The sequence below is a fragment of the Phalangium opilio genome, unplaced genomic scaffold (assembly GCF_054372755.1).
Source record: "Phalangium opilio isolate 3A_F unplaced genomic scaffold, DU_Popi_V2 ptg000100l_1, whole genome shotgun sequence".
Classification (NCBI taxonomy): domain Eukaryota; kingdom Metazoa; phylum Arthropoda; class Arachnida; order Opiliones; family Phalangiidae; genus Phalangium; species Phalangium opilio.
The window spans coordinates 474,911-496,666 of NW_028324203.1; the positions used below are offsets into that span (position 1 = coordinate 474,911).

The window sequence follows — 21,756 nt, forward strand, 5'->3', positions numbered from 1 at the left end:
AAATAGTCACTAAAATTCTTCTTCAAAAACTCGGGTCCGACCGGGATTTGAACCCAGGACCACTCGCACCCAAAGAGAGTATCATACCCCTAGACCAACGGACCATGCGTATCAGAGACATGCTCAACTCATAGGCCTAACCTGTAGCCAATGTCATTTAAATAGTCACTAAATTACTTCTTCAAAAACTCGGCTCCGTCCGGGATTTGAACCCGGGACCACTCGCACCCAAAGCGAGTATCAAACCCCTAGACCAACGGATCATGCGTATCATAAACATGCTCAATACATAGGCCTTATCTGTAGTTAGTTTCATTTAAATAGTCACTAAATTTTTTCTTCAAAAACTCGGGTCCGTCTGGGATTTGAACCCAGGACCACTCGCACCCAAAGCGAGTATCATACCCCTTGACCAACGGATCATGCGTATTATAAACATGCTCAATACATAGGCCTTATCTGTAGTTAGTTTCATTTAAATAGTCACTAAATTACTTCTTCAAAAACTCGGGTCCGACCGGGATTTGAACCCAGGACTACTCGCACCCAAAGAGAGTATCATACCCCTAGACCAACGGACCATGCGTATCAGAGACATGCTCAACTCATAGGCCTAACCTGTAGCCAATGTCATTTAAATAGTCACTAAATTACTTCTTCAAAAACTCGGGTCCGTCCGGGATTTGAACCCGGGACCACTCGCACCCAAAGCGAGTATCATACCCCTAGACCAACGGACCATGCGTATCAGAGGCATGATCAACTCATAGGCCTAACCTGTAGCTAGTTGCATTTAAATAGTCACTAAGTTACTTCTTCAAAAACTCGGGTCCGTCCGGGATTTGAACTCGGGACCACTCGCACCCAAAGCGAGTATCAAACCCCTAGACCAACGGATCATGCGTATCATAAACATGCTCAATACATAGGCCTTACCTGTAGTTAGTTGCATTTAAATAGTCACTAAATTACTTCTTCAAAAACTCGGGTCCGACCGGGATTTGAACCCAGGACCACTCGCACCCAAAGAGAGTATCATACCCCTAGACCAACGGACCATGCGTATCAGAGACATGCTCAACTCATAGGCCTAACCTGTAGCCAATGTCATTTAAATAGTCACTAAATTACTTGTTCAAAAACTCGGGTCCGTCCGGGATTTGAACCCGGGACCACTCGCACCCAAAGCGAGTATCATACCCCTAGACCAACGGACCATGCGTATCAGAGGCATGATCAACTCATAGGCCTAACCTGTAGCTAGTTGCATTTAAATAGTCACTAAGTTACTTCTTCAAAAACTCGGGTCCGACCGGGATTTGAACCCAGGACCACTCGCACCCAAAGAGAGTATCATACCCCTAGACCAACGGACCATGCGTATCAGAGACATGCTCAACTCATAGGCCTAACCTGTAGCCAATGTCGTTTAAATAGTCACTAAATTACTTCTTCAAAAACTCGGGTCCGTCCGGGATTTGAACCCAGGACCACTCGCACCCAAAGAGAGTATCATACCCCTAGACCAACGGACCATGCGTATCAGAGACATGCTCAACTCATAGGCCTAACCTGTAGCCAATGTCATTTAAATAGTCACTAAATTACTTCTTCAAAAACTCGGGTCCGTCCGGGATTTGAACCCAGGACCACTCGCACCCAAAGCGAGTATCATACCCCTAGACCAACTGACTATGAGTATTAGAGACATGCTTAACTCATAGGCCTAACCTGTGGCCAATGTCATTTAAATAGTCACTAAATTACTTCTTCAAAAACTCGGGTCCGTCCGGGATTTGAATCCGGGACAACTCGCACCCTAAGCGAGTATCATACCCCTAGACCAACGGACCATGCATATCAGAGCCACGCTCAATTCATAGACCTAACCTGTATTTAGTTGCATTTAAATGTCACTAAAATACTTCTTGAAAAACTCGGGTCCGTCCGGGATTTGAACCCGGGACCACTCGCACCCAAAGCGAGTATCAAACCCCTAGACCAACGGATCATGCGTATTAAAAACTTGCTCAATACATAGGCCTAACCTGTAGTTAGTTGCATTTAAATAGTCACTAAATTACTTCTTCAAAAACTCGGGTCCGACCGAGATTTGAACCCAGGACCACTCTCACCCAAAGCGAGTATCATACCCCTAGACCAACGGACCATGCGCATCAGAGACATGCTCAACTCATAGGCCTAACCTGTAGCCATTGTCATTTAATTAGTCACTAAATTACTTCTTCAAAAACTCGGGTCCGTCCGGGATTTGAACCCGGGACAACTCGCACCCTAAGCGAGTATCATACCCCTAGACCAACGGACCATGCGTATCAGAGCCACGCTCAACTCATAGACCTAACCTGTATTTAGTTGCATTTAAATGTCACTAAATTACTTCTTCAAAAACTCGGGTCCGTCCGGGATTTGAACCCGGGACCACTCGCACCCAAAGCGAGTATCAAACCCCTAGACCAACGGATCATGCGTATTATAAACATGCTCAATACAAAGGCCTAACCTGTAGTTAGTTGCATTTAGATAATCACTAAATTACTTCTTCAAAAACTCGGGTCCGTCCGGGATTTGAACCCGGGACCACTCGCACCCTAAGCGAGTATCATACCCCTAGACCAACGGACCATGCGTATCAGAGCCATGCTCAACTCATAGGACTAACCTGTATTTAGTTGCATTTAAATGTCACTAAAATACTTCTTGAAAAACTCGGGTCCGTCCGGGATTTGAACCCGGGACCACTCGCACCCAAAGCGAGTATCAAACCCCTAGACCAACGGATCATGCGTATTAAAAACTTGCTCAATACATAGGCCTAACCTGTAGTTAGTTGCATTTAAATAGTCACTAAATTACTTCTTCAAAAACTCGGGTCCGACCGAGATTTGAACCCAGGACCACTCTCACCCAAAGCGAGTATCATACCCCTAGACCAACGGACCATGCGCATCAGAGACATGCTCAACTCATAGGCCTAACCTGTAGCCATTGTCATTTAATTAGTCACTAAATTACTTCTTCAAAAACTCGGGTCCGTCCGGGATTTGAACCCGGGACAACTCGCACCCTAAGCGAGTATCATACCCCTAGACCAACGGACCATGCGTATCAGAGCCACGCTCAACTCATAGACCTAACCTGTATTTAGTTGCATTTAAATGTCACTAAATTACTTCTTTAAAAACTCGGGTCCGTCCGGGATTTGAACCCGGGACCACTCGCACCCAAAGCGAGTATCAAACCCCTAGACCAACGGATCATGCGTATTATAAACATGTTCAATACAAAGGCCTAACCTGTAGTTAGTTGCATTTAGATAGTCACTAAATTACTTCTTCAAAAACTCGGGTCCGTCCGGGATTTGAACCCGGGACCACTCGCACCCTAAGCGAGTATCATACCCCTAGACCAACGGACCATGCGTATCAGAGCCATGCTCAACTCATAGGACTAACCTGTATTTAGTTGCATTTAAATGTCACTAAAATACTTCTTGAAAAACTCGGGTCGGTCCGGGATTTGAACCCGGGACCACTCGCATACAAAGCGAGTATCAAACCCCTAGACCAACGGATCATGCGTATTATAAACATGCTCAATACATAGGCCTAACCTGTAGTTAGTTGCATTTAAATAGTCACTAAAATTCTTCTTGAAAAACTCGGGTCCGTCTGGGATTTGAACCCGGGACCACTAGCACCCAAAGCGAGTATCACTCCCCTAGACCAACGGACCATGTGTGTCAGAGACATGCTCAACTCAGAGGCCTAACCTGTAGATAGTTGAATTTAAATAGTCACTAAGTTACTTCTTCAAAAACTCGGGTCCGTCCGGGATTTGAACCCGGGACCACTCGCACCGAAAGCGAGTATCATACCCCTAGACCAACGGACCATGCGTATCAGAGACATGCTCAACTCATATGCCTAACCTGTAGTTAGTTGCATTTAAATAGTCACTGAATTACTTCTACAAAAAGTTGGGTCCGTCCAGGATATGAACCCGGGACCACTCGCACCCAAAGCGAGTATCATACCCCTAGACCAACGGACCATGCGTATCAGAGGCATGCTCAACTCATAGGCCTAACCTGTAGCTAGTTGCCTTTAAATGTCACTAAAATACTTCTTGAAAAACTCGGGTCCGTCCGGGATTTGACCCCGGGACCACTCGCACCCAAAGCGAGTATCATACCCCTAGACCAACGGACCAAATGTGTCAGAGACATGCTCAACTCATAGGCCTAACGTGTAGATAGTTGAATTTAAATAGTCACTAAGTTACTTCTTCAAAAACTCGGGTCCGTCCGGGATTTGAACTCGGGACCACTCGCACCCAAAGCGAGTATCAAACCCCTAGACCAACGGATCATGCGTATCATAAACATGCTCAATACATAGTCCTTACCTGTAGTTAGTTGCATTTAAATAGTCACTAAATTATTTCTTCAAAAACTCGGGTCCGTCCGGGATTTGAACCCAGGACCACTCGCACCCTAAGCGAGTATCATACCCCTAGACCAACGGACTATGAGTATTAGGGACATGCTCAACTCATAGGCCTAACCTGTAGCCAATGTCATTTAAATAGTCACTAAATTACTTCTTCAAAAACTCGGGTCCGTCCGGGATTTGAACCCGGGACAACTCGCACCCTAAGCGAGTATCATACCCCTAGACCAACGGACCATGCGTATTATAAACATGCTCAATACAAAGGCCTAACCTGTAGTTAGTTGCATTTAGATAGTCACTAAATTACTTCTTCAAAAACTCGGGTCCGTCCGGGATTTGAACCCGGGACCACTCGCACCCTAAGCGAGTATCATACCCCTAGACCAACGGACCATGCGTATCAGAGACATGCTCAACTCATATGCCTAACCTGTAGTTAGTTGCATTTAAATAGTCACTAAATTACTTCTTCAAAAACTCAGGTCCGTCCGGGATTTGAACCCGGGACCACTCGCACCCAAAGCGAGTATCATACCCCTAGACCAACGGACCAAATGTGTCAGAGACATGCTCAACTCATAGGCCTAACGTGTAGATAGTTGAATTTAAATTGTCACTAAGTTACTTCTTCAAAAACTCGGGTCCGTCCGGGATTTGAACTCGGGACCACTCGCACCCAAAGCGAGTATCAAACCCCTAGACCAACGGATCATGCGTATCATAAACATGCTCAATACATAGTCCTTACCTGTAGTTAGTTGCATTTAAATAGTCACTAAATTATTTCTTCAAAAACTCGGGTAAGTCCGGGATTTGAACCCAGGACCACTCGCACCCTAAGCGAGTATCATACCCCTAGACCAACGGACTATGAGTATTAGGGACATGCTCAACTCATAGGCCTAACCTGTAGCCAATGTCATTTAAATAGTCACTAAATTACTTCTTCAAAAACTCGGGTCCGTCCGGGATTTGAACCCGGGACCACTCGCACCCTAAGCGAGTATCATACCCCTAGACCAACGGACCAAATGTGTCAGAGACATGCTCAACTCAGAGGCCTAACCTGTAGATAGTTGAATTTAAATAGTCACTAAGTTACTTCTTCAAAAACTCGGTCCGTCCGGGATTTGAACCCGGGACCACTCGCACCGAAAGCGAGTATCATACCCCTAGACCAACGGACCATGCGTATCAGAGACATGCTCAACTCATAGGCCTAACCTGTAGCTAGTTGCATTTAAATAGTCACTAAATTACTTCTTCAAAAACTCGGGTCCGTCCGGGATTTGAACCCGGGACCACTCGCACCCTAAGCGAGTATCATACCCCTAGACCAACGGACCATGCGTATCAGAGCCATGCTCAACTCATAGGACTAACCTGTACTTAGTTGCATTTAAATGTCACTAAAATACTTCTTGAAAAACTCGGGTCCGTCCGGGATTTGACCCCGGGACCACTCGCACCTAAAGCGAGTATCATACCCCTAGACCAACGGACCAAATGTGTTAGAGACATGCTCAACTCATAGGCCTAACGTGTAGATAGTTGAATTTAAATAGTCACTAAGTTACTTCTTCAAAAACTCGGGTCCGTCCGGGATTTGAACTCGGGACCACTCGCACCCAAAGCGAGTATCATACCCCTAGACCAACGGACCATGCGTATTAGAGACATGTTCAACTCATAGGCCTAACCTGTAGCCAATGTCATTTAAATACTCACTAAATTACTTCTTCAAAAACTCGGGTGCGTTCGGGATTTGAACCCGGGACCACTAGCACCCTAAGCGAGTATCATACCCCTAGACCAACGGACCATGCGTATCAGAGACATGCTCAACTCATAGGCCTAACCTGTATTTAGTCGCATTTAAATGTCACTAAAATACTTCTTGAAAAACTCGAGTCCGTCCGGGTTTTGAACCCGGGACCACTCGCACCCTAAGCGAGTATCATACCCCTAGACCAACGGACCATGCGTATCAGAGACATGCTCAACTCATAGGCCTAACCTGTATTTAGTTGCATTTAAATGTCACTAAAATACTTCTTGAAAAACTCGGGTCCGTCCTAGATTTGACCCCGGGACCACTAGCACCCTAAGCGAGTATCACACCCCTAGACCAACGGACCATGTGTGTCAGAGACATGCTCAACTCATAGGCCTAACCTGTAGATAGTTGAATTTAAATAGTCACTAAGTTACTTCTTCAAAAACTCGGGTCCGTCCGGGATTTGAACCCAGGACCACTCGCACCCAAAGCGAGTATCATACCCCTAGACCAACGGACCATGCGTATCAGAGACATAATCAACTCATATGCCTAACCTGTAGTTAGTTGCATTTAAACAGTCACTAAATTACTTCTTCAAAAACTCGAGTCCGTCCGGGATTTGAACCCGGGACCACTCGCACCCAAAGCGAGTATCATACCCCTAGACCAACTGACTATGAGTATTAGAGACATGCTCAACTCATAGGCCTAACCTGTGGCCAATGTCATTTAAATAGTCACTAAATTACTTCTTCAAAAACTCGGGTCCGTCCGGGATTTGAATCCGGGACAACTCGCACCCTAAGCGAGTATCATACCCCTAGACCAACGGACCATGCATATCAGAGCCACGCTCAATTCATAGACCTAACCTGTATTTAGTTGCATTTAAATGTCACTAAAATACTTCTTGAAAAACTCGGGTCCGTCCGGGATTTGAACCCGGGACCACTCGCACCCAAAGCGAGTATCAAACCCCTAGACCAACGGATCATGCGTATTAAAAACTTGCTCAATACATAGGCCTAACCTGTAGTTAGTTGCATTTAAATAGTCACTAAATTACTTCTTCAAAAACTCGGGTCCGACCGAGATTTGAACCCAGGACCACTCTCACCCAAAGCGAGTATCATACCCCTAGACCAACGGACCATGCGCATCAGAGACATGCTCAACTCATAGGCCTAACCTGTAGCCATTGTCATTTAATTAGTCACTAAATTACTTCTTCAAAAACTCGGGTCCGTCCGGGATTTGAACCCGGGACAACTCGCACCCTAAGCGAGTATCATACCCCTAGACCAACGGACCATGCGTATCAGAGCCACGCTCAACTCATAGACCTAACCTGTATTTAGTTGCATTTAAATGTCACTAAATTACTTCTTCAAAAACTCGGGTCCGTCCGGGATTTGAACCCGGGACCACTCGCACCCAAAGCGAGTATCAAACCCCTAGACCAACGGATCATGCGTATTATAAACATGCTCAATACAAAGGCCTAACCTGTAGTTAGTTGCATTTAGATAATCACTAAATTACTTCTTCAAAAACTCGGGTCCGTCCGGGATTTGAACCCGGGACCACTCGCACCCTAAGCGAGTATCATACCCCTAGACCAACGGACCATGCGTATCAGAGCCATGCTCAACTCATAGGACTAACCTGTATTTAGTTGCATTTAAATGTCACTAAAATACTTCTTGAAAAACTCGGGTCCGTCCGGGATTTGAACCCGGGACCACTCGCACCCAAAGCGAGTATCAAACCCCTAGACCAACGGATCATGCGTATTAAAAACTTGCTCAATACATAGGCCTAACCTGTAGTTAGTTGCATTTAAATAGTCACTAAATTACTTCTTCAAAAACTCGGGTCCGACCGAGATTTGAACCCAGGACCACTCTCACCCAAAGCGAGTATCATACCCCTAGACCAACGGACCATGCGCATCAGAGACATGCTCAACTCATAGGCCTAACCTGTAGCCATTGTCATTTAATTAGTCACTAAATTACTTCTTCAAAAACTCGGGTCCGTCCGGGATTTGAACCCGGGACAACTCGCACCCTAAGCGAGTATCATACCCCTAGACCAACGGACCATGCGTATCAGAGCCACGCTCAACTCATAGACCTAACCTGTATTTAGTTGCATTTAAATGTCACTAAATTACTTCTTTAAAAACTCGGGTCCGTCCGGGATTTGAACCCGGGACCACTCGCACCCAAAGCGAGTATCAAACCCCTAGACCAACGGATCATGCGTATTATAAACATGTTCAATACAAAGGCCTAACCTGTAGTTAGTTGCATTTAGATAGTCACTAAATTACTTCTTCAAAAACTCGGGTCCGTCCGGGATTTGAACCCGGGACCACTCGCACCCTAAGCGAGTATCATACCCCTAGACCAACGGACCATGCGTATCAGAGCCATGCTCAACTCATAGGACTAACCTGTATTTAGTTGCATTTAAATGTCACTAAAATACTTCTTGAAAAACTCGGGTCGGTCCGGGATTTGAACCCGGGACCACTCGCATACAAAGCGAGTATCAAACCCCTAGACCAACGGATCATGCGTATTATAAACATGCTCAATACATAGGCCTAACCTGTAGTTAGTTGCATTTAAATAGTCACTAAAATTCTTCTTGAAAAACTCGGGTCCGTCTGGGATTTGAACCCGGGACCACTAGCACCCAAAGCGAGTATCACTCCCCTAGACCAACGGACCATGTGTGTCAGAGACATGCTCAACTCAGAGGCCTAACCTGTAGATAGTTGAATTTAAATAGTCACTAAGTTACTTCTTCAAAAACTCGGGTCCGTCCGGGATTTGAACCCGGGACCACTCGCACCGAAAGCGAGTATCATACCCCTAGACCAACGGACCATGCGTATCAGAGACATGCTCAACTCATATGCCTAACCTGTAGTTAGTTGCATTTAAATAGTCACTGAATTACTTCTACAAAAAGTTGGGTCCGTCCAGGATATGAACCCGGGACCACTCGCACCCAAAGCGAGTATCATACCCCTAGACCAACGGACCATGCGTATCAGAGGCATGCTCAACTCATAGGCCTAACCTGTAGCTAGTTGCCTTTAAATGTCACTAAAATACTTCTTGAAAAACTCGGGTCCGTCCGGGATTTGACCCCGGGACCACTCGCACCCAAAGCGAGTATCATACCCCTAGACCAACGGACCAAATGTGTCAGAGACATGCTCAACTCATAGGCCTAACGTGTAGATAGTTGAATTTAAATAGTCACTAAGTTACTTCTTCAAAAACTCGGGTCCGTCCGGGATTTGAACTCGGGACCACTCGCACCCAAAGCGAGTATCAAACCCCTAGACCAACGGATCATGCGTATCATAAACATGCTCAATACATAGTCCTTACCTGTAGTTAGTTGCATTTAAATAGTCACTAAATTATTTCTTCAAAAACTCGGGTCCGTCCGGGATTTGAACCCAGGACCACTCGCACCCTAAGCGAGTATCATACCCCTAGACCAACGGACTATGAGTATTAGGGACATGCTCAACTCATAGGCCTAACCTGTAGCCAATGTCATTTAAATAGTCACTAAATTACTTCTTCAAAAACTCGGGTCCGTCCGGGATTTGAACCCGGGACAACTCGCACCCTAAGCGAGTATCATACCCCTAGACCAACGGACCATGCGTATTATAAACATGCTCAATACAAAGGCCTAACCTGTAGTTAGTTGCATTTAGATAGTCACTAAATTACTTCTTCAAAAACTCGGGTCCGTCCGGGATTTGAACCCGGGACCACTCGCACCCTAAGCGAGTATCATACCCCTAGACCAACGGACCATGCGTATCAGAGACATGCTCAACTCATATGCCTAACCTGTAGTTAGTTGCATTTAAATAGTCACTAAATTACTTCTTCAAAAACTCAGGTCCGTCCGGGATTTGAACCCGGGACCACTCGCACCCAAAGCGAGTATCATACCCCTAGACCAACGGACCAAATGTGTCAGAGACATGCTCAACTCATAGGCCTAACGTGTAGATAGTTGAATTTAAATAGTCACTAAGTTACTTCTTCAAAAACTCGGGTCCGTCCGGGATTTGAACTCGGGACCACTCGCACCCAAAGCGAGTATCAAACCCCTAGACCAACGGATCATGCGTATCATAAACATGCTCAATACATAGTCCTTACCTGTAGTTAGTTGCATTTAAATAGTCACTAAATTATTTCTTCAAAAACTCGGGTCCGTCCGGGATTTGAACCCAGGACCACTCGCACCCTAAGCGAGTATCATACCCCTAGACCAACGGACTATGAGTATTAGGGACATGCTCAACTCATAGGCCCAACCTGTAGCCAATGTCATTTAAATAGTCACTAAATTACTTCTTCAAAAACTCGGGTCCGTCCGGGATTTGAACCCGGGACCACTCGCACCCTAAGCGAGTATCATACCCCTAGACCAACGGACCAAATGTGTCAGAGACATGCTCAACTCAGAGGCCTAACCTGTAGATAGTTGAATTTAAATAGTCACTAAGTTACTTCTTCAAAAACTCGGTCCGTCCGGGATTTGAACCCGGGACCACTCGCACCGAAAGCGAGTATCATACCCCTAGACCAACGGACCATGCGTATCAGAGACATGCTCAACTCATAGGCCTAACCTGTAGCTAGTTGCATTTAAATAGTCACTAAATTACTTCTTCAAAAACTCGGGTCCGTCCGGGATTTGAACCCGGGACCACTCGCACCCTAAGCGAGTATCATACCCCTAGACCAACGGACCATGCGTATCAGAGCCATGCTCAACTCATAGGACTAACCTGTACTTAGTTGCATTTAAATGTCACTAAAATACTTCTTGAAAAACTCGGGTCCGTCCGGGATTTGACCCCGGGACCACTCGCACCTAAAGCGAGTATCATACCCCTAGACCAACGGACCAAATGTGTTAGAGACATGCTCAACTCATAGGCCTAACGTGTAGATAGTTGAATTTAAATAGTCACTAAGTTACTTCTTCAAAAACTCGGGTCCGTCCGGGATTTGAACTCGGGACCACTCGCACCCAAAGCGAGTATCATACCCCTAGACCAACGGACCATGCGTATTAGAGACATGTTCAACTCATAGGCCTAACCTGTAGCCAATGTCATTTAAATACTCACTAAATTACTTCTTCAAAAACTCGGGTGCGTTCGGGATTTGAACCCGGGACCACTAGCACCCTAAGCGAGTATCATACCCCTAGACCAACGGACCATGCGTATCAGAGACATGCTCAACTCATAGGCCTAACCTGTATTTAGTCGCATTTAAATGTCACTAAAATACTTCTTGAAAAACTCGAGTCCGTCCGGGTTTTGAACCCGGGACCACTCGCACCCTAAGCGAGTATCATACCCCTAGACCAACGGACCATGCGTATCAGAGACATGCTCAACTCATAGGCCTAACCTGTATTTAGTTGCATTTAAATGTCACTAAAATACTTCTTGAAAAACTCGGGTCCGTCCTAGATTTGACCCCGGGACCACTAGCACCCTAAGCGAGTATCACACCCCTAGACCAACGGACCATGTGTGTCAGAGACATGCTCAACTCATAGGCCTAACCTGTAGATAGTTGAATTTAAATAGTCACTAAGTTACTTCTTCAAAAACTCGGGTCCGTCCGGGATTTGAACCCAGGACCACTCGCACCCAAAGCGAGTATCATACCCCTAGACCAACGGACCATGCGTATCAGAGACATAATCAACTCATATGCCTAACCTGTAGTTAGTTGCATTTAAACAGTCACTAAATTACTTCTTCAAAAACTCGAGTCCGTCCGGGATTTGAACCCGGGACCACTCGCAACCATAGCGATTATCATACCCCTAGACCAACGGACCATGCGTATCATAAACATACTCAATACATAGGCCTAACCTGTAGCCAATGTCATTTAAATAGTCACTAAATTACTTCTTCAAAAACTCGGGTCCGTCCGGGATTTCAACCCGGGACCACTAGCACCCTAAGCGAGTATCATACCCCTAGAACAACGGACCATGCGTATCAGAGCCATGCTCAACTCATAGGACTAACCTGTATTTAGTTGCATTTAAATGTCACTAAAATACTTTTTGAAAAACTCGAGTCCGTCCGGGTTTTGAACCCGGGACCACTGGTACCCTAAGCGAGTATCATACCCCTAGACCAACGGACCATGCGTATCAGAGACATGCTCAACTCATATGCCTAACCTGTAGTTAGTTGCATTTAAATAGTCACTGAATTACTTCTTCAAAACTCGGGTCCGTCCGGGATTTGAACCCGGGACCACTAGCACCCTAAGCGAGTTTCACACCCCTAGACCAACGGACCATGTGTGTCAGAGACATGCTCAACTCATAGGTCTAACCTGTAGATAGTTGAATTTAAATAGTCACTAAGTTACTTCTTCAAAAACTCGGGTCCGTCCGCGATTTGAACCCGGGATAACTCGCACCCAAAGCGAGTATCATACCCCTACACCAACGGACCATGCGTACCAGAGACATGCTCAACTCATAGGCCTAACCTGTAGTTAGTTGCATTTAAATAGTCATTAAATTACTTCTTCAAAAACTCGGGTCCGTCCGGGATTTGAACCCGGGACCACTCGCACCCTAAGCGAGTATCAAACCCCTAGACAGACGGATAATGCGTATCATAAACATGCTCAATACATAGGCCTAACCTGTAGTTAGTTGCATTTAAATAGTCACTAAAATACTTCTTCAAAAACTCGGGTCCAACCGGAATTTGAACCCAGGACCACTCGCACCGAAAGCGAGTATCATACCCTTAGACCAACGGACCATGCGTATCAGAGACATGCTCAACTCATAGGCCTAACCTGTAGCCAATGTCATTTAAATAGTCACTAAATTACTTCTTCAAAAACTCGGGTCCGTCCGGGATTTGAACCCGGGACCACTCGCACCCTAAGCGAGTATCATACCCCTAGACCAGCGGACCTTGCGTACCAGAGCCATGCTCAACTCATAGACCTAACCTGTATTTAGTTGCATTTAAATGTCACTAAAATACTTATTGAAAAACTCGGGTCCGTCCTGGATTTGAACCCGGGACCACTCGCACCCAAAGCGAGTATCATAACCCTAGACCAACGGACCATGCGTATCAGAGACATGCTCAACTCATAGGCCTAACCTGTAGTTAGTTGCATTTAAACAGTCACTAAATTACTTCTTCAAAAACTCGAGTCCGTCCGGGATTTGAACCCGGGACCACTCGCAACCATAGCGATTATCATACCCCTAGACCAACGGACCATGCGTATCATAAACATACTCAATACATAGGCCTAACCTGTAGCCAATGTCATTTAAATAGTCACTAAATTACTTCTTCAAAAACTCGGGTCCGTCCGGGATTTCAACCCGGGACCACTAGCACCCTAAGCGAGTATCATACCCCTAGAACAACGGACCATGCGTATCAGAGACATGCTCAACTCATATGCCTAACCTGTAGTTAGTTGCATTTAAATAGTCACTGAATTACTTCTTCAAAACTCGGGTCCGTCCGGGTTTTGAACCCGGGACCACTCGCACCCTAAGCGAGTATCATACCCCTAGACCAACGGACCATGCGTATCAGAGACATGCTCAACTCATATCCCTAACCTGTAGTTAGTTGCATTTAAATAGTCACTGAATTACTTCTTCAAAACTCGGGTCCGTCCGGGATTTGAACCCGGGAATACTCGCACCCAAAGCGAGTATCATACCCCTACACCAACGGACCATGCGTATCAGAGCCATGCTCAACTCATAGGACTAACCTGTATTTAGTTGCATTTAAATGTCACTAAAATACTTCTTGAAAAACTCGAGTCCGTCCGGGATTTGAACCCGGGACCACTAGCACCCTAATTGAGTATCACACCCCTAGACCAAGGGACCATGTGTGTCAGAGACATGCTCAACTCATAGTCCTAACCTGTAGATAGTTGAATTTAAATAGTCACTAAGTTACTTCTTCAAAAACTCGGGTCCGTCCGGGATTTGAACCCGTGACCACTCGCACCCAAAGCGAGTATCATACCCTTAGACCAACGGACCATGCGTATCAGAGACATGCTCAACTCCTAGGCCTAACCTGTAGTTAGTTGCATTTAAATGTCACTAAAATACTTCCTCAAAAACTCGGGTCCGTCCGGGATTTGAACTCGGGACCACTCGCACCCAAAGCGAGTATCAAACACCTAGACCAACGGATCATGCGTATCATAAACATGCTCAATACATAGGCCTTACCTGTAGTTAGTTGCATTTAAATGTCACTAAAATACTTCTTGAAAAACTCGGGTCCGTCCGCGATTTGAACCCGGGACCACTCGCACCCAAAGCGAGTATCATACCCTTAGACCAACGGATCATGCGTATCATATACAAGCTCAATACATAGGCCTAACCTGTAGTAGTTGCATTTAAATAGTCACTAAATTACTTCTTCAAAAACTCGGCTCCGTCCGGGATTCGAAACCGGGACCACTCGCACCCTAAGCGAGTATCATACCCCTAGATCAACGGACCATGCGTATCAGAGCCATGCTCAAATCATAGGACTAACCTGTATTTAGTTGCATTTAAATGTCACTAAAATACTTCTTGAAAAACTCGAGTCCGTCCGGGATTTGATCACGGGACGACACGCACCCATAGCGATTATCATACCCCTAGACCAACGGACCATGCGTATCAGAGACATGCTCAACTCATAGGCCTAACCCGTAGTTAGTTGCATTTAAATGTCACTAAAATACTTCTTGAAAAACTCGAGTCCGTCCGGGTTTTGAACCCGGGACCACTGGTACCCTAAGCGAGTATCATACCCCTAGACCAACGGACCATGCGTATCAGAGACATGCTCAACTCATATGCCTAACCTGTAGTTAGTTGCATTTAAATAGTCACTGAATTACTTCTTCAAAACTCGGGTCCGTCCGGGATTTGAACCCGGGACCACTAGCACCCTAAGCGAGTTTCACACCCCTAGACCAACGGACCATGTGTGTCAGAGACATGCTCAACTCATAGGTCTAACCTGTAGATAGTTGAATTTAAATAGTCACTAAGCTACTTCTTCAAAAACTCGGGTCCGTCCGCGATTTGAACCCGGGATAACTCGCACCCAAAGCGAGTATCATACCCCTAGACCAACGGACCATGCGTACCAGAGACATGCTCAACTCATAGGCCTAACCTGTAGTTAGTTGCATTTAAATAGTCATTAAATTACTTCTTCAAAAACTCGGGTCCGTCCGGGATTTGAACCCGGGACCACTCGCACCCTAAGCGAGTATCAAACCCCTAGACAGACGGATCATGCGTATCATAGACATGCTCTTTTCAGACAAGTCTGGACTAGCCCGAGTTCCTGCCTGTTAGTTTCAACCCCCATGACATCATCTTCTTAAGTTAAACTAAAACTAAAAGCTATATTGAACCTTGACGTCATCCTGGTCCGAACCAGCTTTCTGTAAGCCTAAAGTTAATAAAAACACAGATTTTAAGCCATCAGATATTTACTTTTTATAAGAGGTACAGATATGCGTAATAAACAAATACAAATATATATTACAAAATAGTCAACAACCAGCAGGGATAAACAAACTTGTTTTAAAGAGTTCATTTTTTCACGTTGACCCCGTATCGTTATTTGACTCGGAAGTGCGATCAGTAGAGGAACGTCGGAGTTTATTTTCCAATTGTTTCTTACTTCGCCGTTCAATTTCGTAAAGAGTTAACAAAACGTTGACTATTAACCCGTAAACAAAAAAGAAAATGAGACACAGCATATTGGGAGGGCTATGATAGCAAATGATATTTAAATAGCTAGTACGTGCTATATGTAACATACTAGCGAGTTAAGCGGCAGTTCTTATTGGTTCCTACTTGTCTTATTAGGCAGCGAGTAAGTAAAGAGTTAATTTCATTGGACAGGCTAATTAGGGCGGAGTTAGAAAATAAGCCTATAATTATAAGTCTGAAAAGAATAACAAATATACGAATAAAAGTTTTTTAATAACATATGATATATACAATAAAATATAAAGTAAGAAATATTTATATAAAAAAAACCCCACCACCATTAAAAAAAGACTAAACACCGGTCGAGCCAAACCCCCCACTGCCACGTGATGTAGGGGTTAGTGTCTAGAAACAGCATAAAAATGTGTTACATATTGAATCCTATATTTAAAACTAAAAATATTTACCGCCGTTTCCACCGGTCTCAACAATATAACCGGCGTGACGATCAATTGGGCAACTCTATCGCCCCGTTGAACAGTGTAGGGAGTCCCCCCGACATTGGCTATGACGACTTTTAGGGGTCCCCGATAGTCGGCGTCTATTATTGTTAAGAAATATTATACTTTTGGGCTTCATAAAATAACTAATAAACATACCTATCGTCCCCTCGGCGACAAACAGCCCTTGGGCCGTCAAGCTGCTACGGCCAACAATGCGGCCGTAGCTGTCCGCCGGCAGCATAACGCCTAACCCAGTCGATACAATTTTGATACCGTGAGGGTCAATTACGGTATCGACTGGACAATATAAGTCCAGTCCGGCCGACTGGGGAGTGCCACGACGGGGAATAAGCGCTGCCGGATGGATTTTGATGACAGGCAGACAGGGCAAACGAGAGGCGTTAGAAAAAGACATCTTAAAGTGGGTGGGACTGGTTATTCAGAAACAAAAGTTAAACAACTGATAACTTTCATTTTGAAATGCTGAGTTTATATACTAAATCATCGAGGTCAAATCTAATAATGTCTAGCCAATACTTTCGAGATTCTAAAATTCAATAAATAGTAAAAAGTTAATTAGGCATAAAATTAGAAATCTCTCCAAGGTCTAAGTTTCTTTTTTGTATGCAAAAAAAATGGTCTAGGCATAATTTAAATAATTTGAATGGCATTAAATTTGAATAATTTGCGTGAGATCGCTTTATATAAAAAAAACTATTTATTAGTGAAGGTTAAAAGTAATTACTTTAGGAGGAAAAGAAATTGTTTTTTTAACATGAGTTAAATCTAAATAAATATATTTAAATAATTTAAATGACATTACATTTGAATAATTTGCATGAGATCGCTTTATATAAGAAAAAACAATTTGTTAATGAAGGTTAAAAGAAATTACTTTAGGAGGAAAAGAAATTGTTTTTTAACATGAGTTAAATCTAAATAAATATATTTAAATAATTTAAATGACATTAAATTTGAATAATTTGCATGAGATCGCTTTATATAAGAAAAAAACAATTTATTAGTGAGGTTAAAAGTAATTACTTTATAATCTTTAGTATCAACTCTACAATAAAAAATGTATTTTAGGTTAAATTAAAAAATCGCTTATCGGTACATAATTATATTTTTTAAACTTTTAATAAAAGTAAAAAGCTATTGTGTTATAAAAAACCATGTCTGGGCCTATATTCTAAAAAAATGGCCCTGAGATTTTGGGTATAAAAGCTCGAGCATTGGCATTGGATTGTCACAATCAAACTAGCAGTCATGAGTCAATTTCCTCAAAGCCAATCTTTATTCGACTCGCCACCATCGTCACCCGGGGCTCGACCAGGAGCAAGTAGCGGCCACCATAAAATACCTCAGTTTCTGAAGCCAGAACCCATCGAAATACTGCTGGACTCGGACGACGAGACCTTTGTGCAGGACGTCCTGCAGAAAAACATCGTCGGGTCCAGTGGTATTGAGGGCTCCTTTCTCCTCAGAAAAGAAGGGCAGTACTTCGAGACAAAAGTCCCCCCACGCCAGGGGGATTTTTACGTAGACGTCGCGGTTTATAAGTTTCCGGACATTAGAAACTCCCAGCCTGATAAGGTCTGGGAGTGTAATCACAAAAGACAGAAAACAGTCTTTAAAAAAAAACAACATTCCTTAACGCCTTCAAGAAGCTGGTGGAGGGCGTCAAACAAGACGAAGAAGCTAAACAACAGCCGCCCAGCAAAGTATGTATCTATTTAACAATGAATCTGTAAACCAAAACGTTTTTCCAATTTCATTTTATTTCTGATAGAGATTTAAAAAATGAACAACAGCAGTAGCAGCAGCGGGAGTGACTCGGAGGGTAGTGAGGGAGAGGAACACGCGCAGGTAAACCGTAACTACCGAATTGAGCGGCAGATTGACAAAACGAGTCGCAAGTGGCACTGTAAACAAATCGATTTGCGTATAGCTTTTAAAAATTTGGATGACATCCCAACAAGAGATTTTTTTCGAATTTTTCGAAAAATTCTCGACGAAGTTATACGCAAATTAGTAACCGAGAATCCCGGGTATAATCGGGTTCGATTTGTTTTATATAGTAATGCAATCTAGTCGGGACTTTGTCTTTAATGGGGAAGATTTTCAGTTTGACATTATTTTTTAAACCTCGATGCGAATATAGGAGTTTATTATAAGTCCATTAAAAATAGAACTTTGGTTAATTTGGATTATTTCGTTAAACAAAATAACCAATTTATTTTTATGGAGAACAATGATAATCTCTGTTTTGCTCGGAGTTTAGTTCTGGGTAAAGAGATGGCCGATCGCAATTTTTATCGACAAAATAAGCAAGGTCCGCCCTTTAACCGGAACAATTTTGACAAACTGAGACGCAATAGCGACCTTTAAGGTAATATTGCGAAAATCTTGCACCGAAGAGCCGGCGTCCCCGAAGGTTTCGTTACTCTAGAAGATATTCAAAAATTTCAAAATTATTTAGCGCCCCATTATCGGATCGTAATCGTTGATGCTGCGAATAATTTTACCCTATTTTTCAAAGGACCCCGCGCTCCTAAATTTATCTATCTATTAAAAATTGGCGACTATATCCACCCTGCGAAAACTTGGCACGGCATGATGGGCGGTTGTACCTCTTGCGATTTATGCTTGAAATCTTTTTACAAACGTGAATTGTTAAAAGAGCATGAATGCCCCGAGGATACAAAACCCTATATATGTTTTCGGTGTCAAGGAGAAGCTTTTCATTTAACCAACGAGGACGTTTTAAAACGTTGCGACGAATGCCACCGCTACTTTTTTCCGGGCCCATGCTACGAAACTCATTTACTTAACGGCACCTGCGCGAATCGAAAACGATGTTTAGAATGTGGGCGGCTGATGGGCGAGGATCACGACTGTAATCCCGAATGCTCTCAATGTAAAATAGTTCATCCGCCAGGCGAGCATTTTGTTATGCCTTTGGAAACAAAAATGAAAGCCTCGCGGTTTATTTATTACGACACTGAGACTATTCTTAGAAATAATATCCACGTCCCCATTTTACTAGTTTGCGACGTAGAAACTCAAGCTGGCTTTGAAACCAAAATTTTTTACGGCGCCAATTGCGTCGAGCAATTTTTAAATTATTTATTTAGCGTAGAGCAGGTAGTTTTGACTGGACAAAAACGTAAAACGTACCAACCGCGCTTTACTAACACGCAGGTAGTAGCTCATTACGCGAAAGCTTTTGATAACTTTCTAATTCTTAACGCTTTAGTTCATAGACACGTCACCCCTGCAGTTATTTTTGACGGCAGTAAAATTCTAATTATTCATCTTGAGGGACCGCAAATTAGATTTCTCGATAGCTTTAATTACATTAGTCAACCTCTGCGTAATTTCACCAGCATGTTTAGCCTCGGCGATGTAGCGAAATGATTCTTTCCATTTGATTTTCACACCGAAGAAAATCTTAATTACATTGGCGTCATCCCTGAAGCTTCGTACTTTAACGTAGCTCACATGAAGGCCAATGATTATCGAGATTTTCAAACTTGGTACGCGTCAATGGAAGGGTCTATTTACAACATCAAAGAGGAGCTTATTAAATATTGAATTCAAGATGTCCGAGTCCTAAGACAAGGCGTCGAAGCTTTTAGAAAAATTTACTTAGATCTAACAAAATTAGACCCCTTTTGCTTAAAAAATATTACTTTGGCAGGTGCTCTAACCACTATCTATCTTAACAATTACTATAAACCTTACAGCATGGGTATTGTTCCTTCTAACGGCTATAACGCAAAATTTAATCACAGTCAGATTAGCTTAAAATATCTCGCTTGGGTGGAGAAAACGGAAGATATAAAATTTCGAACGGCTTTAAGCTATGGCGGTGAATATCGCTATTTAGTCGATGGTTACAGCGAAACTCCACCCAAAATCTTCGATTTCCACGGTTGCTACTTTCACGGCTGTCCATGCCAAAAACTTAATGCCTACAATACCCAACTCAAAGCCAGCAACAGATCTTTGTACGAGCGGACGCTAGATAGAGAGCTTTTTATTAAAGAGAAGACGGTTGGGTATGAATATACATCTATCTTTGAGTGTCAATTTGCTAAGCTTTTAAAAGAAAACGCCGAAGCAAAGGCTTTCTGCAAAAGTTTAACTTTTCGACCTCAAATATCAGCCCGTAGCGCTCTCTATGGGGGACGAACGGAAAATTTTGTTCTTAACTGCCACGTGCAAGGTGAGGAGAAAATTTTCTACAAGGATATTATTTCTTTGTACCCGAAAGTTTGTCGCGATTGTCCGTACCCTAGCGGCCACCCCATAATCTATAACAGAGATTTTGACAAATCGCCAGGTTGGTATTTCGGCGTTATGAGTTGTCGTCTGCTGGCCCCTCAAGATCTCCACATCCCCTTAATTCCCTTTCGCAGCGGTGGTAAATTAGCCTACGCCCTCTGTCGCACGTGTCTAGAATTGCGAGTGGAAATCTGCGATCACACTGTCAATGAACGGGCTTTCGAATCAGTCTGGCCAACGGTAGAAGTCTATGCCGCTATGGAGCATGGTTATAAACTCCTCGATATATTCGAAGTTTACCATTATCCAAAAACGGAATACTTCTTCGCGCAGTACATGACTGATTTTATCGCCTTGAAAGTGAAAAATTCCGGATTTCCCGCTCACGCGCAAACGCCTCTGCAAAAAGAGGCGTATATCGCCGATATAAACACGAATGAAAAGCTCTCGCTGACGGTGGCGGATATTCAATCAAATCCTTCCCTGCGTAATATCGCTAAAATTAATTTAAATTCTCTTTGGGGTCGCATGGCGTTAAATACGGGAAAGATTCGCAGCATCTTTATCAACAATTATTACGAATTGATACGATACGCGAGCGATTACACTCTGGAATTAGCCGATTTACGGCCAATCACGGATTCAATCGCTCTCTTATCGTACAAAGCCAAAAGCGATTACGTTTCGGACTACAAACTGGGGTCGGCCATTGTGGGGAGCTTTGTTTCTTGCTACGGGCGACTCGAATTGAACAAGATGCTGCTTCAATTGGACCGCGCAGCTTTGTATTGTGACACCGACACCATAATCTACCGCCATCAACCGGGAAAGTCTGACATTCCAACTGGCAATCATATTGGTTGCTGGGCGGATGAACTCGGCG

The 21,756-nt window shown here is 43.8% G+C and overlaps 35 non-coding genes across 35 annotated transcripts; all 35 read right to left on the reverse strand.

The window, feature by feature from the left end:
* Window positions 1-668: 668 nt before the first annotated feature.
* Window positions 669-740, reverse strand: TRNAP-UGG (transfer RNA proline (anticodon UGG)). Its single transcript has one exon. It is a non-coding gene; the product is annotated as a tRNA-Pro (tRNA).
* Window positions 741-1,145: 405 nt separating this feature from the next.
* On the reverse strand, window positions 1,146-1,217 carry TRNAP-UGG (transfer RNA proline (anticodon UGG)). Its single transcript has one exon. It is a non-coding gene; the product is annotated as a tRNA-Pro (tRNA).
* A 1,040-nt stretch (window positions 1,218-2,257) lies between these two features.
* TRNAP-AGG (transfer RNA proline (anticodon AGG)) lies at window positions 2,258-2,329 on the reverse strand. Its single transcript has one exon. It is a non-coding gene; the product is annotated as a tRNA-Pro (tRNA).
* A 245-nt stretch (window positions 2,330-2,574) lies between these two features.
* On the reverse strand, window positions 2,575-2,646 carry TRNAP-AGG (transfer RNA proline (anticodon AGG)). Its single transcript has one exon. It is a non-coding gene; the product is annotated as a tRNA-Pro (tRNA).
* Window positions 2,647-3,050: 404 nt separating this feature from the next.
* Window positions 3,051-3,122, reverse strand: TRNAP-AGG (transfer RNA proline (anticodon AGG)). Its single transcript has one exon. It is a non-coding gene; the product is annotated as a tRNA-Pro (tRNA).
* A 245-nt stretch (window positions 3,123-3,367) lies between these two features.
* TRNAP-AGG (transfer RNA proline (anticodon AGG)) lies at window positions 3,368-3,439 on the reverse strand. The gene has a single exon. It is a non-coding gene; the product is annotated as a tRNA-Pro (tRNA).
* Window positions 3,440-3,843: 404 nt separating this feature from the next.
* Window positions 3,844-3,915, reverse strand: TRNAR-UCG (transfer RNA arginine (anticodon UCG)). The gene has a single exon. It is a non-coding gene; the product is annotated as a tRNA-Arg (tRNA).
* A 563-nt stretch (window positions 3,916-4,478) lies between these two features.
* Window positions 4,479-4,550, reverse strand: TRNAP-AGG (transfer RNA proline (anticodon AGG)). The gene has a single exon. It is a non-coding gene; the product is annotated as a tRNA-Pro (tRNA).
* Window positions 4,551-4,637: 87 nt separating this feature from the next.
* TRNAP-AGG (transfer RNA proline (anticodon AGG)) lies at window positions 4,638-4,709 on the reverse strand. The gene has a single exon. It is a non-coding gene; the product is annotated as a tRNA-Pro (tRNA).
* Window positions 4,710-4,796: 87 nt separating this feature from the next.
* On the reverse strand, window positions 4,797-4,868 carry TRNAP-AGG (transfer RNA proline (anticodon AGG)). Its single transcript has one exon. It is a non-coding gene; the product is annotated as a tRNA-Pro (tRNA).
* Window positions 4,869-4,955: 87 nt separating this feature from the next.
* On the reverse strand, window positions 4,956-5,027 carry TRNAP-UGG (transfer RNA proline (anticodon UGG)). Its single transcript has one exon. It is a non-coding gene; the product is annotated as a tRNA-Pro (tRNA).
* Window positions 5,028-5,432: 405 nt separating this feature from the next.
* On the reverse strand, window positions 5,433-5,504 carry TRNAP-AGG (transfer RNA proline (anticodon AGG)). Its single transcript has one exon. It is a non-coding gene; the product is annotated as a tRNA-Pro (tRNA).
* Window positions 5,505-5,590: 86 nt separating this feature from the next.
* TRNAR-UCG (transfer RNA arginine (anticodon UCG)) lies at window positions 5,591-5,662 on the reverse strand. Its single transcript has one exon. It is a non-coding gene; the product is annotated as a tRNA-Arg (tRNA).
* An 87-nt stretch (window positions 5,663-5,749) lies between these two features.
* TRNAP-AGG (transfer RNA proline (anticodon AGG)) lies at window positions 5,750-5,821 on the reverse strand. Its single transcript has one exon. It is a non-coding gene; the product is annotated as a tRNA-Pro (tRNA).
* An 86-nt stretch (window positions 5,822-5,907) lies between these two features.
* On the reverse strand, window positions 5,908-5,979 carry TRNAL-UAG (transfer RNA leucine (anticodon UAG)). The gene has a single exon. It is a non-coding gene; the product is annotated as a tRNA-Leu (tRNA).
* Window positions 5,980-6,383: 404 nt separating this feature from the next.
* Window positions 6,384-6,455, reverse strand: TRNAP-AGG (transfer RNA proline (anticodon AGG)). Its single transcript has one exon. It is a non-coding gene; the product is annotated as a tRNA-Pro (tRNA).
* A 245-nt stretch (window positions 6,456-6,700) lies between these two features.
* TRNAP-UGG (transfer RNA proline (anticodon UGG)) lies at window positions 6,701-6,772 on the reverse strand. Its single transcript has one exon. It is a non-coding gene; the product is annotated as a tRNA-Pro (tRNA).
* Window positions 6,773-7,494: 722 nt separating this feature from the next.
* On the reverse strand, window positions 7,495-7,566 carry TRNAP-AGG (transfer RNA proline (anticodon AGG)). Its single transcript has one exon. It is a non-coding gene; the product is annotated as a tRNA-Pro (tRNA).
* A 245-nt stretch (window positions 7,567-7,811) lies between these two features.
* Window positions 7,812-7,883, reverse strand: TRNAP-AGG (transfer RNA proline (anticodon AGG)). The gene has a single exon. It is a non-coding gene; the product is annotated as a tRNA-Pro (tRNA).
* A 404-nt stretch (window positions 7,884-8,287) lies between these two features.
* TRNAP-AGG (transfer RNA proline (anticodon AGG)) lies at window positions 8,288-8,359 on the reverse strand. Its single transcript has one exon. It is a non-coding gene; the product is annotated as a tRNA-Pro (tRNA).
* Window positions 8,360-8,604: 245 nt separating this feature from the next.
* Window positions 8,605-8,676, reverse strand: TRNAP-AGG (transfer RNA proline (anticodon AGG)). Its single transcript has one exon. It is a non-coding gene; the product is annotated as a tRNA-Pro (tRNA).
* Window positions 8,677-9,080: 404 nt separating this feature from the next.
* Window positions 9,081-9,152, reverse strand: TRNAR-UCG (transfer RNA arginine (anticodon UCG)). The gene has a single exon. It is a non-coding gene; the product is annotated as a tRNA-Arg (tRNA).
* Window positions 9,153-9,715: 563 nt separating this feature from the next.
* TRNAP-AGG (transfer RNA proline (anticodon AGG)) lies at window positions 9,716-9,787 on the reverse strand. The gene has a single exon. It is a non-coding gene; the product is annotated as a tRNA-Pro (tRNA).
* Window positions 9,788-9,874: 87 nt separating this feature from the next.
* TRNAP-AGG (transfer RNA proline (anticodon AGG)) lies at window positions 9,875-9,946 on the reverse strand. Its single transcript has one exon. It is a non-coding gene; the product is annotated as a tRNA-Pro (tRNA).
* Window positions 9,947-10,033: 87 nt separating this feature from the next.
* TRNAP-AGG (transfer RNA proline (anticodon AGG)) lies at window positions 10,034-10,105 on the reverse strand. Its single transcript has one exon. It is a non-coding gene; the product is annotated as a tRNA-Pro (tRNA).
* Window positions 10,106-10,192: 87 nt separating this feature from the next.
* TRNAP-UGG (transfer RNA proline (anticodon UGG)) lies at window positions 10,193-10,264 on the reverse strand. The gene has a single exon. It is a non-coding gene; the product is annotated as a tRNA-Pro (tRNA).
* A 246-nt stretch (window positions 10,265-10,510) lies between these two features.
* On the reverse strand, window positions 10,511-10,582 carry TRNAP-AGG (transfer RNA proline (anticodon AGG)). The gene has a single exon. It is a non-coding gene; the product is annotated as a tRNA-Pro (tRNA).
* Window positions 10,583-10,669: 87 nt separating this feature from the next.
* Window positions 10,670-10,741, reverse strand: TRNAP-AGG (transfer RNA proline (anticodon AGG)). The gene has a single exon. It is a non-coding gene; the product is annotated as a tRNA-Pro (tRNA).
* An 86-nt stretch (window positions 10,742-10,827) lies between these two features.
* On the reverse strand, window positions 10,828-10,899 carry TRNAR-UCG (transfer RNA arginine (anticodon UCG)). Its single transcript has one exon. It is a non-coding gene; the product is annotated as a tRNA-Arg (tRNA).
* An 87-nt stretch (window positions 10,900-10,986) lies between these two features.
* On the reverse strand, window positions 10,987-11,058 carry TRNAP-AGG (transfer RNA proline (anticodon AGG)). The gene has a single exon. It is a non-coding gene; the product is annotated as a tRNA-Pro (tRNA).
* Window positions 11,059-11,144: 86 nt separating this feature from the next.
* TRNAL-UAG (transfer RNA leucine (anticodon UAG)) lies at window positions 11,145-11,216 on the reverse strand. The gene has a single exon. It is a non-coding gene; the product is annotated as a tRNA-Leu (tRNA).
* Window positions 11,217-11,620: 404 nt separating this feature from the next.
* TRNAP-AGG (transfer RNA proline (anticodon AGG)) lies at window positions 11,621-11,692 on the reverse strand. Its single transcript has one exon. It is a non-coding gene; the product is annotated as a tRNA-Pro (tRNA).
* Window positions 11,693-11,937: 245 nt separating this feature from the next.
* TRNAP-UGG (transfer RNA proline (anticodon UGG)) lies at window positions 11,938-12,009 on the reverse strand. Its single transcript has one exon. It is a non-coding gene; the product is annotated as a tRNA-Pro (tRNA).
* Window positions 12,010-13,207: 1,198 nt separating this feature from the next.
* TRNAP-AGG (transfer RNA proline (anticodon AGG)) lies at window positions 13,208-13,279 on the reverse strand. Its single transcript has one exon. It is a non-coding gene; the product is annotated as a tRNA-Pro (tRNA).
* A 562-nt stretch (window positions 13,280-13,841) lies between these two features.
* On the reverse strand, window positions 13,842-13,913 carry TRNAP-AGG (transfer RNA proline (anticodon AGG)). The gene has a single exon. It is a non-coding gene; the product is annotated as a tRNA-Pro (tRNA).
* Window positions 13,914-21,756: the final 7,843 nt, after the last annotated feature.